Source organism: Sebastes fasciatus, chromosome 9 (assembly GCF_043250625.1).
Source record: "Sebastes fasciatus isolate fSebFas1 chromosome 9, fSebFas1.pri, whole genome shotgun sequence".
Lineage (NCBI taxonomy): Eukaryota > Metazoa > Chordata > Actinopteri > Perciformes > Sebastidae > Sebastes > Sebastes fasciatus.
Window position 1 is genome coordinate 30,225,980 of NC_133803.1, and position 21,623 is coordinate 30,247,602.

At 41.0% G+C, this 21,623-nt stretch overlaps 1 protein-coding gene across 2 annotated transcripts in view; it reads right to left on the bottom strand.

Moving 5' to 3' along the window:
- Positions 1–21,623, bottom strand: part of LOC141774474 (sodium/calcium exchanger 1-like) — a 173,436-nt gene that overhangs the window by 124,547 nt on the left and 27,266 nt on the right. The gene's annotated exons all lie outside the window — the stretch shown is intronic.

Below are 21,623 nucleotides of genomic sequence, written 5' to 3' on the forward strand. Positions count from 1 at the left end.
AATGGCCTTGTATCACGCTTGCAGAAACGCACACGGCCACTTGGTTAACATGAAACGATTGGTTAGGCTTACGCTTGGGCCAGACTGTCCGCATGTGCAGCGCGTGGCGGCTGCCTCGCTGAACTATTGCGTCTCTCGCGCATGTGTCGTCCACACCGGCAGCGTTTCTGTTGCTGCTGTGCTGCTGCTGTCAGTCCTTTCTTTCTACAATGAGTTTGCCTTTCATAATGGCCATTTCATTTCATTATTAATGTCATTTATATTTATTTTAGACAGAAAAGGTTAAGAAGCGTGTGCTCATTTGTAAATAATAGTAATAATCCACAATTAAAACCGGTACTTTATTCATTCATGGAGCCGTGCAAGTCACTGCATCTCCTACAACACTGTCCGGTAAATATTTCAGAATAAAAGCCTTGTGTTAACAAGTGAAGGAATTCTGTCCACAGAAAAAAAAACGCTAGAGCACTTTTATTTTGAAACGGAAGCAGGAAGTGTTGATTTAAAAATTAATCTTTTTTCATGTCCCTGACATTTTCTACAGATACAGACACATAAACTGTAGTAATGTTGCTGGTATGATGTCAATATACAGTCAAAAGATCACTTTCACTGTCTGTTGCTGCTGCTCACTCGGGCAGTATAGCTGCTATAACCTGTTAACATGGACGCAGAAATAAAAAACAACAGGATCTGCAACGTAACGTACGACCGTAACAACGCAACAAAACCACTATAGTTCAGTTCAGGAAAGAGCTACATGGTTGGGCTTAAAACTACTATGTTTTTACATGAAAATGAAACTGAACGTTATGAACATGGGACACGAACGAACAGCTGATTGTAACGTGACGCACGGGACACAAACATCGGTCTCCTGGTTGAAAGCCTTGTGTTTTCCCTCCCGCCTGCCCTTTGTGTCTCTTTTCGCTCTTTAAACTACGTCACTTGCTCTGACCAAATGCAAAAACGCCGCCATTCAACGTATCCCTGGTTTGCCAACATGTTTCCCTGGAGACTGGGACACTTTTAGCCTCTAGAGAATCAGTCGTTATAGCGTCCGGTCTCTCAAGAGAAAGTTTTATTCCTGGTTAGTCAACAGAAGTAGTTTTCTCCTAGATGGTCCTCGTCTTTAATGTTAAATGAAGAACATCTTTAGGAATCAGTCTCCGGGATAAAAGTCTATTTATAGGCTTAAGAGCCGTGGCTGCTCATGGTCTGTCACATAGGTCCATGTAGGGTTCCTGATGCATGAAATGCTCCTTGAGATGGACGGAGAATGTTAAATCTCTCCAGATAAAATCTCTCATTAAGCTTGGTTTGTTTAGTTTTTCTAATATGCTCATAAGAAATCAGGATACGCATCGAGGTTATTTGTTTTGGAAACAATCTCTCACAGATCATTGTGTTTGGTTTAAGAAAATGAATTACAACTAATTAAATACTTGTTATCTTGTAGTGCTGGATCAGTGTGTTCCTCTTCTACCGTAACATCCAGGCCTCAGTTCAGGGGTTGATGTAGGACCACATGCAGAACACAGAGGACAGTGATAAACCCTGAGTTCACCTCCTATGGCAACCCGACGACGGTGTAGCTTATGACAGCTCGGTGATGCATGAGGAGGACGTGGAGGTAAATCCCTCCGCTGAATCTCCACTATCACATTCCAGGTCAGTAAACGCTGAACGGGAATTCCCAGGCGGAATTCCCGAATTATACTCTTATTCCCGGGATCGCGGGAGAAGACCGTGGGGTCGGATCCCACAGGAACCAAACTGACAGGAAGAATTATGTATAATTTATACCATGAATAATACTAGTGCACGCACACATGCATTATACATATACACTATAATTACCTGCCAATGCAAACACACTGTGCGCTACGCACACATAAAACACACACACTACATGCTGAGTCTCTTTCTCTCTCTCTCACACTCTCTGGATGTCAGATTAGTGTTAAAGCTGCTCTTCATTTCATTTCACTGCTTCCTTCTTTTACTCTCTCTGCAAGATAACTGCAGTATGTAGCTTGAAGCTGGTTAGTGACAGAAAGCTAGCTATAGCAAACACTCACACACTCATACGTACATGCACACAAAATGTGTCGACAGGGTTTTGTACACTTTGCGGTTTGAAAACCAGCTTGAGGGGGAACAGCAATGTCAGAAAAAAGCTGTCAGTGCCACATCACAGCGCACAGATGTGACACACCACGCTGCGGCCAAAAGGTCTTAAAGTGCCACAGTGGCTGTAATCATTTCCATGTGTGCATGTTAGTATGCTCTCTTTATTCTTGTGACGGGGAGAGGGAGCTTTAAGGAAATAGTTCGGCAATTTGTGAGCGTTAGATGAGAAGATATCATGTCTGTCTGTCGTGTTACAGCTCCTGGCCAAGAAATAGTCCTGCAAACAATAGGAGTGGAGGAAAAAAATAGATTCACCTATGTACCACGGTTTTCTTTGTTTTTTTTTACGATTTTGAATTTGATTCTTTAATGCCAGAATCTATATATTTGCTTCATTTGAGTCTATGCGAAGGATGCGTTTCCAGTCTTTGTGCTAAGCTAAGCTTACTGTCTGCTGGCTGCAGCTTCATAGTTACCGCACAGACATGAGTGATACCAGTCTTCTCATCTAACTCTCAGCAAGACAGCCAATAAGCATATTTTCCAAAAGGTTGCTTTAAGATCCTTATTTTTTTTTAAGTGGCCGACCTCACATATAGGCTACACAAGGCTGGTTTCGGTTTGAAATCAGATGTTTAATCTCAGGTTTAGGGTTGAGAACCTCAGATGGGATCAAAGTGAAGTTTCCTCTCATTGCCATTTATTTCTTGGATATCATTCATCTGGGAATGGAAGGAGGGAAAATGCCTGCATGTGGCCGATGGCTAATTACATGCCTCGTCCACATACTCGTTAACCCTTCCGATTTTCCCGGGAGACTCACGTTTTTTAATGCCCTCTCCCGGTTTCCTCCCGGGGTCACAATTCTCCTGTTTTTCTCCCAATTTATGGCAAATTTTCACACTTTTTTTCCTTTACCTTATCTAGCCTGTTTCTGGAACCGAACAGTGTGTATAATCCCTACTGTTTCCACCCGGACGACAATAGAGCTACACCACCTGTCGTTTCCCGGCGGAAGAGAGCAGTCTGTGTTCGCGACACAGCGCAGTTTGAGCTCATGTTTAAGCTGCGCTCGCCACAGCGTGCAGCTTGGCAACGGCGAAAAGCCGTCGTGGCGCAGCGCAATCCATTGGATATAAAGGGTTTCAGAGCTCAGTGGTGCCGTTGTCGCGATATGTCTGAAAGGATCTTCAGTGAGTGAGAGAAGGAGAGAGAAATGAAGAGTATAAGAGAAAGGAATACTCAAGCAGGAGCAAAAATAAATAAAAACGGATGGATATTAGTTTGTGCCAGAGATTCACACGCCAAGTTCACACCAGAAGGGCGAATCATTCAGTTTTCTTTCCCGGGAGTTAAAGGTAAAATCAAAAGTTTAACATAAAAATGCTGTTGCAGTGAACTTATTTTGTTATTTTCACTCTTTTAAAGTCACCAGACTGCAGGAAACAAAGTCTCTCAAACTCAAATTTTTCTCGAGGAGGACACCAGACCCCCTCGCCTTGATTTTGAAATCCTCCCTTTATTAAGGTCTCAAGGTTGGCAAGTCTGCTCGTCCATTTCAAGTGTTTGTCAAAGTCATTATTCATGTTATCTGTCGGCTTCACGAGTAACCGGAAGGCGGGCAGAGTGGAAGGAAGCAGTCGTCCGTCGGTGGGCTAATCTCAGCAATCCATTGAGTCAGAGTGTATTTGAGATCACCAGACGTTTTGATACAAATCCAGTGATTTCTTTGGCTCCTTTGACCGTCACCCACCCTCAAAAACACACGTCGTCGCCCACCTCTTATCACACAATGAACACTTTACGATCTTTTCATGGGAGCAGTTTACTAGATTGGAAACTGCTGCAGTATAACCAAAAGCACATTCTCCGGTTCGTCATGACATTTTCATATTTTTTGGATGAAGCCACAGGTAGCTTGGCGCCTGCAGCAGCCAGATTGTGTTGTTGTGTGCAGTGGGAGACGGACAAAGGAGAGAGACCGGAATCTGAGTCACGCATGGCTGCTGGTAATTTAAAAAAATAAAAAAATAAATGCTCCTGCACACCTACACGTCTTAGAAACATGTAGAAGAAGGAAAATAACATGCAGGTTTAAAGAACAAGACGGCCCACATGCTTCTTCATTTTCTATTCAAAAGTTAAAATTTGATTGATTTTTTTATGTGAAATCAACGTACTGTAGCTACACAGGCTAAGATATTTATGAGTGACTGATCTGTGTATCTCTACGGATTGTCTGAGCCGGTGACTAAGCATCAAATCCAGACATTGTCCCTGGCAACCTGGGACATCTGGTCATCACAGATTACATGATGAAAATTCATCTAGTGGCATGACAAGGCTTTTCCACCGTCGAGGAATATTGCTTCTTAAAACCCGCAACCCACGATTGACGTGCAGCGCCCGTTCTGCCATGGCCATGCAGACCGCGTAGACCTGCTAGGGGGTGTGAAATAGCGCCCTGCACCAATCGCGACCTGGGATTTTAAATCTTAAAAACAGCAACACAAAGACAGATCTGTGAAGACATCACAGATTTCGGTGACCTGCGGCTTTAAAAAAAATCTCTAAACTGCCTCCTCCCCTTCATCTAAATCCCCGCTCATGACTGAAGTGGATTTAATAGGTGAAATCAATCAAAGATCAGAGCCCGGATTCTCCTGATCAGCCTGTTTCATTGAGGGAGCATGCGGATGGAATACATTTGCAGCTTTGAACACCACAGAGAGACAGAGAGAGAGAGAGAGAAAGAGATGAAAAAGAGAGGCGGATGAATCGTATCAGATCTCTGTAAACCAGGGATTCTGCACGCTGGAGCTCGTACAGATTAGTTTACACTGCTGCTGCTGCAGCAAGAGAGAGAGAGAGAGTGTGTGTGTGTTCTTCACTGTCCGGCTCTACACACTTAACCAGGGAGCGTGGCACTTGTAGTGTGTGTCCCTTCTCTTAATGCAGAAAGCAATGCGGTTATCAGAAGCTGTGTGTGTGATATAGATCCCGGCAAAGCTCCAGGCAAGGCTTGCTCTCCTGCATCGAACCCACTGCAGTGCCTCGGGCCACTAAGCAACACGAACAGGTTGAACTTCCACTTGGTTATCACAGCTCACCTCAGACATCCTTCACTCTGCTGGGAAAAAAAGTGTTTCACCTATGTATAGCAATTTTTCTTTCATAAGATTTTGAAATAGACTTTTTAATGCCAGAATCCATATATTTGTTTCATTTGAGTCTATGTGAAGGTAGAAGGAAGTTACCGCTTTTATTGTTGTAATCTGAGTTACGTGACGTCATATCCGTTCCGTATCCGTCAACCAAAACAAACCGCAGCGAGCCGAAACGAGAAAGTAGAAAACGGCGGAGTGTCTGCGTGGATACGACCTGCGCTCTCACATGTTAAATCCAGCGTGGTAAACACTACACATCCAGTAAAGGATGGAAACACTTTGGGTTTCATACATTGACAGGAAAGGCAGAGCTAGACATCACGGCTAAAGCTGCATAGTAAACGTTATCGTATTGCGGTAACGTGCGGTCAAGCCGGTCGTCACTCTCATCTCCGTGGTCAAATGGGCCAACACTACAACTGTAGAGCACCCATATACTGACATTTATGTTAAATGCATTCAAACGGCCCCGATGGAGCTGACCATGGATGTATAAAGAGAACGGAGCTGACGGGGAGAGCTAGAGACCACCTTGGAGAAGTTAGAGGAAGTATATGTCTGGTTTTCAAAATAAGGTGTTAACAAAGGGAACTGTATATACAGAATACATATATGGAAATAAGATTGATTGGATTATATTTACCAGAAGTATAAAACATTACATGTCCCTTATGAATTAAAAAGAAAATATCACTAATTTGTGAGGGAAATGTCTTTATTCTTTGATTTTTGAGTTGCTAGTCCTGACAATGACTGATATATTTGACTTCAGGACATCTCTGACTACATACATGCTGAAAATAAAACATTTGTACCGTATTAATTTAGATATTTTCCAAAGTAAAAGTCCCTAGAAGGGTATGATTCAACTCTTTCCCATAGTCTAGTGGTAAAAAAGTTTAACAAAAAATCACAATAAATCGCAATACTTTAAATCGCAACACTTAAAATCATAATACATATTGAATCGGCACCCAAGTATCGTGATAGTATTGAATCTGGAGATAGGTGTATCATCCCAGCCCTACAAAATACATCATCCAGCAGAAAGTCTGAATATCCAGCTTTGCTGTATTATCCAGTAACTTCTTAAAATCTTACAAACACCACATTACTGGTTACAAATCATTCACAAGACCTCCACGTGACCTGCTAATTATTCAATCGATTCGGAAGCATATTAAATTAGAGCTAAACTGACAATAAAATCAGCGTACAGATTCCAAAGCAGAGCAGAATAATGAGGAACCATTAAATGGGAGCAATTTAAATGTGGTCCGACTGAATTATTCATTAGAAAAATAGAAGTAAAAGTTCTGTGTCACAGCGTTGAAGCTGTTAGCATTACTAATGCTCCGTATACGATGTTGTCTATTAGTTTTCAAATGACTTTTTTTTTTGCCTGACTTTCCGCGGGCCTGTAGCTCATTAGCACGGCTGTGTGTGTTTCTCCGCTGCTCTCATTAACACAATGTTCCCTCAGCAGCCAGAGTGAAATCAGAGACAGAGGAATCAGAGGGAATATGTATATGGATAAACCTAAGAACTCTGTGTATCCAAGGACGAGCAGGACACAGTGGCTTTTTTTCTACCAGCAGCTTCCTCATTTACATTCTTGCAAAGACTCACACGTGGAGCTGCCCAGGACAACGGCCTCTGCTGCTGGACACATGGGAGAGGATTAATTACGAAACGGGCACCTCACCAATTGTTGTTGACAACTCAGCCGCCCACATTGTCTCAGCTCATTTTGAGGATTTGACCTGGCCATCTTCCAAATACAAACTCCTCTAAACCTTTAGGACACTGGCAACACATTCTATCACGGTATCATCTTTCACTTTCCCACCCAGGTTGTTTTTTTTCTCACTCAGAAATCAAACCAACAACAACCTAAGATTAAACCTCTGAGACCTGGTTCAGCTTTAAAGCTAGAGATACTAGCATCATATGAAACTAGAAAACCTGAGGAATCCGGAAAAACTGGCATGGCAATATTCAAAGGGGTCCCTTGACCTCTGGCCTCAAGATATGTGAATGAAAATGGGTTCTATGGGTACCCACGAGTCTCCCCTTTACAGACATGCCCACTTCATGATAATCACATGCAGTTTAAATGTGTTATTTCCGCCTATATTAAAATGGTGTGTTTGAATATTTCTGCATACTTGGGTCCCTAAACAGTCTTGGAATTACATAAATCAGGTATCATAGTAAAGCTGAGACTCTTGTGGATCCAATGAGTCCAACTGTATTCATGTGTGATGATGTTAATTTCCATAGTAGCCATTTCATTGTAACGAGACCATTTTTTTTTTAACTTGACCTCACCATATAAAATTACCTGTGGTAACCTCTAAGATAATCACAGCCTCATGAAACTTTACAGCCACAAACTATAGACCTAGAACATTCAGAGGATGGATGGCTTTCCTAGGTAGATTGACAATAAGGGGGTTTCTGAGCAGTTTCAAGAACAAACGTTGCTCGCCATCCAATCGCCGAAAATTACAACTCTTGCAGAAATCTCCAAATGTCAAAAGATTTTGTCGCGAAATCACAGCATCAATTTTTCTATGGTGTTCCTCAGGGTGTTGGTGTCTTAATGTGGTATTTTGGAGGGATTATTGATCATTTTTATAAATTCTCAAGTGGTAAAAAATAGTTAATTTTAGCAGCAAATCTATGTAACAAATGGTATCAACTCAAAAATTGCAGCAGCAACTTATGAGACATAATAGAGCATGGAGATGCCCATCATATACTTCCATTATAATGTGCTAAGCCCTTAAACACTTTCACAGTTTATTTGAATTAATTAATTTTTCATTATGACTAGGACAAATTAATCTTCAGCTTCCCACCACTTCTAAAAAGACCAACAATGGGTCGATGTCTCTCAAAGGGTTCACCGGCCTTTAGGAGAGAACATTTATAGTCAATTCTCCAATAATCCACTGATTGGTTAGAGTAGTCCATTGTACGCCAGATTAGAGAATTGAAAAAGCGTCATCTACCACAGCAAATCAACAGAACCAACTATTGAACCACGCAAACATAATGGCATCAGGGGAGCAGCAGGAAGAAGCTTGCTTTCAAAGTAAGAGTGCTTCCTTCGATGTGTTAAAATACAAGATCGACAAGGCTCGACACAAACACTTATTAAAATGGAAAATAATTTTATGTTTTGAATTTTGGAGCAGGCAACGGTTTGTTTATTCCCAGTGTCCCACTGTTATCTATCAATATCTTTCTTTAAATGTGTTGATGCAATTTCTTTTCAATTCACCTCAAAAGGATTTTGAATACATTCAGATCTTTCTCTCCGTCCTCCTTAAGTGCTAAAGCAGTACTTCTCTTTCCCCTCACAAGCTCTTAAATACAACTGCAACAACCCCTCTACAGCTGCGTATCAAGTCTACTGCCAAACACTGGACTCCTTACATCATCTACCACATCTGTACCAGCATCAGTCCAAACATAGTCTCATCCTTTTTTGGAAAAGTTCCCCCCTGTTGCTAACTGACCAGAACTATGCCGGCTATGTTAACGTGTTGTAAACATTACTTGGTCACACAGGGTGCATGAACGGGGGAGGTGAAGAAAAACAGTCACAGAGACAGCCGAGAAGTTCTTCCTTTGGGAATCTTCATAGAGAAAAGCCAGGGAAAGTGTACAAAGACAAACAGCAGAATTCCAGCTAAGAGGTTGGATGCATCAGTTATTCATGTGTGATTATTCTGCAGCAGATTTATGGGTGCTGCAGGAGCTCTCTGCAGTCTGACATCTCTGTTTATCACGCTGAAAGAAAAGGATGGAGAGAGGTGAAGAGGGAGACAGAGTGAGAAAGAGAGGAACGGTAGCTCATTTAAAATACAAAGCCGAGTTACTGAGTCACTCTCTTCCCAATGCAAAGACGGATAACAGGACAGGAGAGGGTAGAAAACAGAGCACATAAAACAAAGTAAAGCAGAACACAATTTAGGGATGTGTTAGGGATAGGCCAAGGAAGTGGTTTTGGACCATTTGACATTTACTGACTTTCCTTTTGTCTTATTTCCCCCACTGAGGAGCTTTACGGTTGTCAGTTTCCAAATTAACACGCTAACAGAGCCGGAGAAGACTTATTGTCTACAGCCATGCTGAAAGCTTTGTGAGGATATACTCAGGCACGGCGGTGCTTTGAGCTAAATACCAACATCAGCATGCACACAGTGACAATGCCAACATGCTTATATGTGTTGGCATATAACTTGTTAGGACTAAAGTAAAAACTAAAATGACAGCTGAGGCTGATGGGAGTTGCAGTTTAGTCACAAATCAAAGTAGAAGACACATTGTCTTCATCCTGGTCTCATGTTTATGGTCGGTCTGTCAAAGTTAACGTGATAACGCCGCTAATTTGTAAAGATACTGGTATCATATTAAATAGAAAACCTAAAGAATCCATTGGTACCAACAATGACAAATATTGTCCAGAAACCCTCACAGGTTCTGCATTTAGCATAAAACAATATGCTCAAATCATAACATGGCAAACTGAAGCCCAAAAGGCAACAACAGCTGTCAGTGTGCTGAAAATGGCCATGCTAGTTTTTCCCTCGCCAAAATGTAGCGCAAGTTTGGAGCATTATTTAACCTCTTTTCTGACGAGCTAGTATGACATGGTTGCTACCAATGGATTCTTTAGGTTTTTCTAGTTTCATATGATGCCAGTATCTCCACGCTAGCTTTAAAACTCAGCCCGCTACAACCTCCGAAAGATCGATTGTGTTAATGTGTGGCGTTAAAACGATTACAACACATTATTATCGCGTTACCTTTGACAGCCCTGAGCATAATAGATGCTTTTTTTGAGAAAGTGTTTGTTCAGTGTTCATACAGTGTAATACAGAAGTGTTTTTATTTAGTTTTATAATAGTTAAATGATTTTTATAATGAAAAAAGTTTAACAAAGTGGGTAAAATGCTACCTCAGTCCCCAGCAAGAGAACTGTGTATGTCTTTGACACTGTCAAAATAAACCAAATGAAACAGATCCTTATGCATGTGGGGTACTGACGTTGTGCTGAATTGTGACTTCTGTGTACCGCTACACCCCTAAAGTCTATATAGATACTAAAATGTAAAATATTTATGGAGGGATGAGGACCGCATAGAGATTGTAGACGGAGATATACAGTATAGGGAGGAGAAGGAGGGAGTGTTTCTCTCACAGAGTGGGTTCTCTGTATTCTCTCTGTCTTCCTTTCTCTTGTTAGCCTTTCTGCTCTCCTATTTTCCTCACGTCTCTCTCATTCATTTCTCAACGGCCTTTCCTGTATCAGTTTTTCTTTACCTCCATTGATCTCTCTCTCTCTCTCTCCTTCCCTCTCTCCTCTCCACTCTCTGTGTCAGTGCAGTAGCCTGCAATTAGCGGCAGAGAAAAAGAGAGAGATAGAAAGAAAGCGAGGCCCAGCAGAGCATGAAATGATCTGAGCTTTTACTACAACTGGCAGCGTTTGACCGCATACTGCACCAGCCATTGCCGCGGTTACCCGCAGCAACACTGCACTAATAGAACGGCATGCAGAGGGGAGAAAAAAAGGACAAGTAAAGCTGGTGTGTTCTGCATGCAGAGCAGGTGCTAATGGGTAAATTGAAAACATGCATGAACACACACACACACACACACACACACACACTAGAAAATGCTGTCTTGCTGACTCAACTGTGGTTTATCTCAGTCTTCTAAACCATGAACACTTACAAAAACACATATAATCTGCAACAGGCATAATACAGACATGTGAAACCAGCTTTTATTAACAACTTCAGAGAAAGGTGTGATAGGTGGTCATATTGTTCCCAAAATGAAGAAGCCATTAAAGAAGAATGATTTTTGAAGATTTTGGGAAGTTCCCTTTTAGCAAGTTTGTGTGTTTATAGGCGAAGGGGAGGGGTGGAGAGATCAGGGTTGAGTACGGATCCTGCAACAGGACAAACTAGTCCGGTATAGAAGAGAGAGACAGGAGCCCAAATAAGCAACTACACTTTAGAAACAAGCCCCAAACAAACGCAACCCACGACTACCAATATTTGAAAGCGACTTTTCAGGAAAACAAGCCCAAAGACGCTTATAATAAGCAGACTTGGCAACTCTGCTGGTCTTACTAGAAACACATGACTCATGAGGACATCATAGCCCAAAAATAACCAAACCTGAACATGACCTGAGCCGCAGGCTTTACCCAAGAAACAACAGCCCGAGCTAAGCCCGAGTCTTAAGGGAACCCAACAAAGTATCAGCTTTCCGGTGGCAGGACTCTACCGCGAGACGCTTCACACATTCAATTGAAATAATCCAGGGCATAAACAATGATACATCTGTTTCAATTGACCTGCCAACTCCATACACACAAACACACACACACACACACACACACAAACACACACACACACACACACAAACACACACACACCAACAGACACATTTGGCAGCCTTCCTGCCTCTGCGGTGCCTCTGTGACTGACGTCGAGGATAAATAACCCGCCGAGATTCAGTCTTATCACAGACCCCCGCTCGCCAAAAAATTAACATCAGCGTAACAGTATTAGCGTGCTCACAGTCATCCATTAAAACTACTTAGGGCAGACAGGCAGACCGGACGGGGGAATACACCAGCGCTCTTACTAAAACGCTCCCCTTGTAGATAAGTAGCGAGCACAGAGCTGCGACATAGATGCCACAGGTTTGAATCTGGCTCATATCTGCCTCATCATCATCATCATCATCATCATCAAATTGCTCTTAATGAACCATGTGAATGAAGGGTTTAATGGTTAATTGTGTGGATCCATTAAGAGAGAGTATCCTACCGCCTTCCCGGGATACACTAAACCCCTCACTATTGATTAATTAATTAACTTATTTAGTTTTACTTTTATTATTATTATTAATAATAATAATAATAATAATAACTATTATTATTATTATTAATAATAATAATAATAATAATTACTATTATATATTTCTATTATTATTATTATTAGTAGTAGTAGTAGTAGTAGTATTACTATTAATAATTTATATTAGTATTATATATTTGTATTATTATTATTTGTATTATTATTTATTTTAATTATTGTTATTATTATTTTCTATTTTTATTATTATTATTTATTTTTATTTGTTCATTATTATTGTTATTATTACTACTAATATTTATTTAGGTACCTACTGAAGTTACTTATCAACATTATTACCATTTATTTATTCATTCATTCATTTATTCATTTATTTATTTATTTATTTATCTATTTATATATTTATTTACTTACCTTTTTTTTCGGTCACCTGCACATTCCCCTGGTCACAGTTATTCATATATGAATAGATGACACACTTTCAAACATGCACACAAACACTTACAATACTCCCACTTAAAATGTTAATTAAAGATCTGTACCATATTCTAATCATAATGTCTATTTCATACGTCTTGTGTTCATTCATGTCTGTATATTTCACTACACCTCTGTGTGTCACCTTTTTGTTCTGTCACACTGACAAAAAAGTTAATAGTTTACAAAAAAGGTGATATTTTAGCATATGACCTAGTAATAAGGTAATAATAAAATCAAATAAATATTTTTTTATTAATTACAACTTTGTGGTTAAAGCCCAATAATGAATAATAGCAAAAGCTGTGTGGATTGGACGCCGCTCCAGGGAAAGTAATCACTGATTCTGGTCACGTAACATGAAGCAAAGCGAGTCAATCCTCAACTTTTGCTCCTCACAGCAAGAAACCACTTGCCGCATTGTTTTAGGGAATAATCTTTTAAGACAAACTTCTTCTGATGTGAGATAAAACCTTATCTCTTGGATTTTCACAATAAAAGCTTTGACTGTAAAAAAAGACATTTATATGTTTGTGTGAGCGCACGCGGGCCGATCCGCCTTTTGTCCTCCGTTTGAACACCTGACAGAGATTTATATCCCCTGCTTTGTTTCCAGCAGCCCCACCTTCCTCTCTGTGAGCCTTTAGTGAGCAACATCCACAGCTCACAGCTACAAAGTCTGCTGTCAGGAAGAAGAAAAGAATCACGCCTTAGCCGGTTCAACAGCCTGTACTTGTTTCAGGCGCTGGATTCCCGAGCGGTGCGGAGGAATTGTAAACCGAGCCGTCACTGAGAAACGGGCGTGGCTGTATAATGGGGATGACCCCGTCTTCAAGCAGCTGAATGGCACAGCTGTGATCAGGAAGCCGTTATTAAAATCAGCGAGAGTTGTCAGATGGGAGGTGTTTGGAGGAAGTTAGTGTGATGTTTTTGTACCTGTAAATCACAGAGTGTGGGTGTGTGAGTGTGGGCAACACGGTGACGTCTCGCTAATAAAATGCAAAGTCATTGATATCAAACTGTGACATTGCATCTGGCCGCTGCTCGGCAGTAATAAGCCTTCTCATTTCATTACTGCAAAACGACTCTGTTGTTTGCACTGATGGCTCAAAATCAATAAATCTGAACAATTAAGACAATGAGAGAACACATCTGGCAGCAATACGAACAAATAACCAGAAAATAGAGTTTCCCATCTGGTCTCTCTAAGTCTATATATTTCTCCATCCCTCTTTCTCCCTCTCATGTCTTTTATCACTCTGCATCCCTTCTCTCTCTCTCTCTCTCGCTCCATCCCAGCGGTTGCCAAGGCGATGGTGTTTTGTGGAGGCAGCTGGTTAGGGCTCATTTGTCAAGCTGCTGACCTGCCCTCCCTCCCTCCCTTCTCTTCTGTCTCTTTCTCTCTCTCTCTTCCCTCCTTTTATTGTTATTCACTGTAGTAAAAAAGACTGAATAGGCTAATTTTCACACTCAAGCAATCATGCGGTACGACTGAAAAATGGCACATTTCATTATTCTCTATGGAAGTATCCATTTAAAGTGAAGGGCAAATATTTTTTTCTCATGTTTGAGCAATAGGCCCGCACCAATTTGGCGTTGTACGCAGTGAATAAATACACAAACAAATGGCCTACTTAATGATCTTGAAAAGACATTTTGAAACATTGATTGCGCTCTCCTTCAGGAGAAAAAATTGTGGCAGCCTGCCCGAGATAAAAGCTGACTTCCACGGAAAGGGTGGTGAGAAAATGCCAAGACATGATGTCACTACTTTCTCTCCTCTCTCACATGTTGCTACCACGTTTACCACTTTCTCATTACCTAGTGGTTTAACAGGACTGCTAGGACTCTATTTAGATCTTTTCAATCAGTTAATTATGTATGTCGTCCAAAAACACATGAAGTTCATAGTAAGAACATCTGAGCATTTGTTAAGCAGTTACCAGGAAATTATAGTCAAGTCAAGTCAATTTTATGTGTACAACCCAAAATCACAAATCACAAATTTGCCTCAGGGGGCTTTACAAACTGTACAGGACACGACACCCTCCGTCCTTTACAGTACGACCCTCTCATCGGAAAAACTTAACCAAAAAAAACCCTTTCAACAGGGAGAAAAATGTTAGAAACCTCAGGAAGAGCAACAGAGGAGGGATCCCCCTTCCAGGATGGACAGACGTGCAATAGATGTCGTGTGTACAGAGTAACAACATAATGAAAATACAACATAGACAATCCATATGACAAAAAAATAATATGTATAATGTGAACATATGTGAGAAGGTGGATCCAGGAGGATGTCAAGCAGCTTTCCGGCGTCGCCAAACAGATAGAGCCAGAGCAACACGACCTCCTCTCCACACCAAATAGGTAGAGCCAGAGCAACACAACTTCCTCTCCTCTCCTTCTCCATTATATTAATGTAAAGAAGTTTACTAATAATCAGAGTTATGGCTGATTCATTTTTCTGTCAGTGTAGTAATCATTTAAGCACATGGATGCGTTCATGCACTACAAGCCCGTGCAAACACACACACACACACAGAGACACACACACACAGTAACAGGTGTGGGTCTTCTGCCAAGAGAGGTGTTATTATTACCATATACTCCGTAACATGAGAACACACCTTTCACACCTCATAAGGCACAACCTCTCTGAGTGTCTGTTGATGGAGCGTAGATGTGGGGGGAAAAGCTTCAGGCAGATATATTGTTTTACAGTTTGCTTCGTTGTTCAGCGCCACAGAAGAATTTATTAAAACTAATGCAAATCAAAGACGCTACACGGTCATGGCCAACACACACACACACACACACACACACACACACACACACACACACACACACACACACACACTGTTTTAATCATCCGTCCTTTTACAACATAAAACAGGAACGTGGCTCTCCCCACAGCACTTGTTATCTTCCTCTGCTAATTAATTCTGTGCTTTTTTACTAATGCTAGTGCTGTCACAGAAGGATGGGGTGTGTGTGTGTGTGTGTGTGCGTCGTGTGACCTACAAACCTCATCATGGCTCATTACCATCTAATGCCTCGCTGATAGGAGTGAGTGAAGGAGTATCTGAGTGTACACAAGAGTGTTGGCTCGAGTGATTATTCGTTTCCTGTGTGCATGTTTAAAGGCCTGTTCATATTAGAATGAATCCACACAATTATATCAAACAACTGGAGACATTTTAACATTGTGTGTGATTGAAATTTACTATTTAAAAAGTCTTCCAATATGCTCATCGTGTGGTCAAACGGCGTCTGAAACCACCTCACTCTACACCGTTATGATGTCGGACTCGAGGCGACTGTGTCCAACGGTCTTTCAAACACAATTCCATTTCAGAGCTCCAACCAATGAAAATCCACTTCTATCTGCACAATTACTAGGAGTGGGGAAAAAAATTTATTCGACCATGTATCGCGATTTTGAAATAGATTTTTAATGCCAGAATCTAAATATTTGCTTCATTTGAGTCTATGCAGAGGTAGAAGGAACCGCTTTTATTGTTGTAGTCTGAGTAACGTGACGTCATATCCATGAAGATAAAAACAGCCGGCCGCCACAAGCCGAAACGAAAAAGTAGAAAACATCGGCGAGTCCGCGTGGATACGACCTTCATCGTCACATGTTAAATCCAACGTGGTAAACACTACACATCAAGTAAACTATGGAAACACTTTGGGTTTCACACATTGCAGGAAAAGCAGAGCTAGACATCACGGCTAAAGCTGCATGCTAACTCTGTCATGGACAGGAAACGTTATCGTATTGCGGTAACGTTCGGTCAAGCCGGCCGTCACTCTCATCTCCACGGTCAAATTGGTCAAAGCTACAACTGTAGAGCACCCGCATACTGACATGTATGTTAAATGCATTCAAACGGCCCCGATGGAGTCGACTATGGATGTATATAGAGAACGGAGCTGACGGGAGAGCTAGAGATGGACTTGGAGGAGTTAGAGGAAGTATACACGTGTGACTACATCCGTTTTTCAAAATAAGCTGTTAACAAAGGGAACTGTATATAAAAATACATATATGAAAATAAGATTGATTGGATTATATTCACCAGAAGTATAAAACATTACATGTCCCTTATAAATTAAAAAGAAAATACCACTAATTTGTGAAAGAAATGTCTTTATTCTTTGATTTTTTGGGTTGCTGAAAACAAATAAAAATAATAATAGTATAATAATAGTATTAATTAAGATATTTTCTCATGGTCTAGTGTTTTAAAAGTTAACAAAAATTGCAATAAATCGTAATATCAAATCGCAATACTTAAAAATCGCAATACATATCGAATCGGCACCCAAGTATCGTGATAGTATTGAATCGGGAGATACAGTAGGTGAATCGTCTCAGTCCTAACAATTACTATATTTTTAAAAAGCACATACATACACGCTCATATGCAAAAGTATGTATGATTGCACGTACACCACGTACACACAACCCACGTTCTTGTAGCTTTCCCGAAGCATATATCTAAAAGGGCCAATCTGTGCTGGTTACTGGAGTGTGAAGTCCTAGTCTGCTCTGTGTGTGTGTGTGTGTGTGTGTGTGTGTGCGTGTGTGTGTGTGTGTGTGTGTGTGTGTGTGTGTGTGTGTGTGTGTGTGTGCGTGTGCGTGTGCGTGTGCGTGTGTAGGAGGGAAACTAATTTGATTCTCGACTGTACCATGTTTCTCCACTGGCTGCCTGTTTATGGAAATTCCATAATTGGCTCCATGTTTGTGTGAGTGTGTGTATTTGAGTGTGCGATCCATGTATTTACGACCTCACAGGGTCAAAACCAAGCTATAGCAAAACGAGTGCACGTGTGTTCTGGTTTGTGTTGTGTTTCTGCATGAGTGTGTGTATACAGTGTGTGTAGCATGCAAGGACGGGAGTGTATAAATGTGTGTGCATCCACCTGCTCGCTCTGTTTTCTGAACTCTTTTGATCTTAATGCCAAATTCACAGCAGAGCAGCGGCGAGGTGCCCTGCAATGTCTGTGAAAAGCTGCGGCGGCTGCTCCCGAGTTCAGCGAGCTGCGGCCGTTGAAATCTGCGACAAAGTGTGGCCAAACTGGGAAAAGTTTAAGGCGAATTGCAGCCAGAGAGGACCGGCAGCCAATCAGAAACAGAACCTGTGACTCCTGTGACACATGAACACGCCTCCCGACCGCAGAAAAATTAAATTTATTGGTGTAAATTCGGCGTAATGTGTGAAACAAGTGCTTGTTTCTGTGGAAACGGTGCCTCATTGATAACTATAAAGGAACCAAACAGTGTGGGTTCATTGTATAGACTGACATGCCACTGGAGGTATTAAACCTGGCTGTCCTTGTCTCGGTCTAAAAATACTGTTTCAAATGCAACAGCTATGGAACAAAAAGTTGAATTGCTGACCTATTTTGTATTAAGTGGTCTGGTAATTCCATCAGGACCATCCGTCATAAAAATAGAGCCACTTAGAGTGCTGGAAGGTGCTCTGGATAAAACTGTTCAATCATGTGACAGGTATGTAGGTACTAGCTTGTAGTGGATGCATGCAACAGATGAGCAACAAACAATGTCTACTGAAGTCTAATATTGAGCCTTAAAACTTGATTTCTTCTGAAAGGAAAACAACCTTCAGTGCTGGACTGAGCTGTTTTTTCTGTGACGCTGCACTGAAGACAGACACAGAGATAATTTGACATAATTTCACTATTTCCAACGCAGTTTCCCTTGTTTGAGTCGTTTCTAGCGCTGCAATTATTTTAAAATTATAGTCGATTCTGACCTCACAAAGCCAGCCTGCAATTTTCACTTCACTCACTGTTCTCTGGGGATGTCTACTAGACAGTTGTTTTGGACAGCCGTCATTTCAAGACGGCTGACAAGTGCCACTTCCCACAAATCAGTTTGTATTTGAGCCAGGTGAAGAAAATACTACACGACTTGTTAAGATTGAGATTTTTGCAGTTGTTAGTGCTTTTAGAAAAGTACGTAGCGTAGTAGTTGGTAGCACTAATAGTAATAATATCACTTACAATGGTTGCAGTTTTTCAATTTGTTTTAAACTTTATTTAGCCAGGATAATCCCATTGAGATTTCCAATCTCATTTGCAATGGCCTAGATGGAAGCACCAAATAAAAACACAAATAACATCCTTAAAACAAATCAAATCATTCAGTGTCAGGACAAGTAAATTCAGTGCTCAAATAATCCTTAATCCTGTTTTTAAAACTGTGCATGCTTATAAAAAAGTTTAGATGAACTTGCATGCATATATGAAATATCACCATAATGATTATGGCATAATCAATTACTGATAGAAGAGTCGTTTGAATTCATTTTATCAGTTAGTGATGCAGTAGTAGATGCAGCTGTAGGAGTATCAGTAGCAATAGCAGTGGTACTAATAATGGCAGTGGAGTCTGCAATCACAGTAGCAGGAGTACTAGTAGCTGTAGTGCCGGTAGATAGGCCTGTCAACAACCTGGCATTTGTATTGGTGCATTAAAGCACAAGGTGGACAGCAGAGTACGTACACACACACACACACACACACACACACACATACAAACATGCAGGCCTGAGCTGGTATTTTCTGCGACACACTGCGTTGAAGACAGATACGGAGATAATTTGGCACTGCTGAGTGCTGTGGGGTTGTCTGTGTGTGCTCCCTATTTCTCTCACCCTCTCCATCTCACAGACACACACAACCACACACCTCTCCATCTTTCAGAGAACACACCAGACAAGCCCTCACACACTATTCCCGAGACAAATTACATCGGGCCTCTCACGGACAGCGAGAAAGAGAAATGTGAGGCCATAGAGGAGAAAGTACAACGGAAAACAACGTGTGGAAAAGTACAAAACTTTAAGAGGGTTTCAAACTTTTCTCCCTCCCTCCCTCCTCTCTCTGCCTCCATTCATTTATCTGCCTGCACCCTCCCTCCATCTCTCCATCCGTCTTCCTCTCTCCATCAGAGAAACAGAATCAGGGTAGGATTAGCCTGGAGGCAATCCTATTTAGATCAGCTATTTTGTAATTCTTTTTTTTTTCTTGCAGCAAAAACGTCCTCTGCTGTTCCCTGTAGGGACGCAGTCAGGGCCCCGGCGGCTCATTGATGACATGTACTGTATATTTCTATGTGGAATGCACATCTTCTAAAAAAAAAAAAAAAAAGCCTATCTTGGGAGAAGTGCTGCAAATGTCTTCAGGCTATAAATACCCAGGCATGTGGCAGTACGTCTAGTGAATATTCTTGTCCTCTGTGTCCTAAAGGTTTGCTTACTGAGCTTGCAATTTATGTCAACAGCACAACCATGTTCACGGCCGTAACATCCACAGCAGCTATTTTTTAACTTGCATCACATTAAAAAGGTGTGACACTTTACCTGGAAGACAAATTACAGCCTGGCATTTTCCTACTTCCTACCTACTAACCTGATCTCATGGGAAGGCGAATAAATAGCACGACATTACAAGGACAGTCCGCGTGTAATGAGGACGCATTTTAGGCTAATCAAGTCTCATTTAGGGATGCACCGATACAATACCGGCCGATACTGACTCAAATAGCTGGATTGGGTTATCGGTGACAATGGATCCAATCTATACAATTCTATTTTATGTTTATATGCTACATACATTATATACTGAAATTTCAATTTTTAAGTTTTGACCAATTTTTTGCTGCGATTAAAAAGGTTCACACTTGAATTGTAATTCCTGTTCATTTAGATTGTTTTACTAAGATGTTGGTGTAAGATTTATTATTTTTAATAATAAATACAAATTAAATTTGTGTAAAAAAAAAAATTTTTTTTTACTATTTGTTACATTTTGTTTTATAAAGTTGAGAAAACAGTGTTTAAGTCAAGCCTGATGTTGCCTTACACATAAAAGAACAGTGACTTCCACACCGTGAGGCGTACAGCTTATTAATTAATCACTGGTATCGGATCTGTACTCTGTATCGGCCGATACCCAAAGCTCAGGTATCTGTATCGGTACGGGGACTTCAAAAGTGGGATCAGTGCATGTTTAGTCTCATTTGTTCGCCTCTTTACTCATGTCATTTTTACGCCACGCAACAACACTACGGTTATAGCTGCAATTAGGTTTAGGCAACAAAATCACTAAGTTAGGTTTAGGAAAAACTTCATGGTTGGGCTTAAAATTAGTATGTAAATTAAGTACAATTGAATACAGAAGTACAGAAAATACATGTCATAAACGTCACTTATGTAGCTTCAAAATAACTCAACAACACTTTGGAAACATCAGTCTCGAACATCAGTCTCCTGGTTGAAAGTCCTGCGTTTGTTGTTCCCATCCGCCTCCCCTCCCGCCACGCCATACCAAAAGTCAGAAATGCATTCTCACTGCATGTGAAATGACTTGTGAATTACCGTGTCATTCATACGCCGTTTAGTTTTAATCTAACCAAAAAAAGAAGAAAGGGAGACACACGGAGAGAAAGTTTTACATTACTGTTACTAACACAGCGTCTCTCCCGTTCATTCATCATGTCAGTACAACCCTCCGTCCTCGTAAACAATCTGAACAATTCCAAACAAGCTCTGTAAGCAAACTTTTGGTTTCCAAGGCCAACTACTGTATCTAACAACTGATGCCTTCCAGCTAGAAAAAAAACTCTACATCTCCTCCCGAGCTGCAGATCTGAACCAACTGGTAAGTCTAGTTTATTTATAAAGTCCCTATCACATTCAGTATCTCAATCAGCTTTACAGCAGCAGCAGTTCTCAACTTCAGACGTGCCTTCAAAAGATATTCATTTGGCCAGTGTTCTGTGATAATGAAACAGTCCAGGGCGTTCTCAAAGCCGCACGACTGCTGGAAGCTGTGGAGTTCGTTGTATTCTAACTAAAGCTACAAGCCCAAACAAGCCCAAACCTGCTGACCTACTGTATGCCTC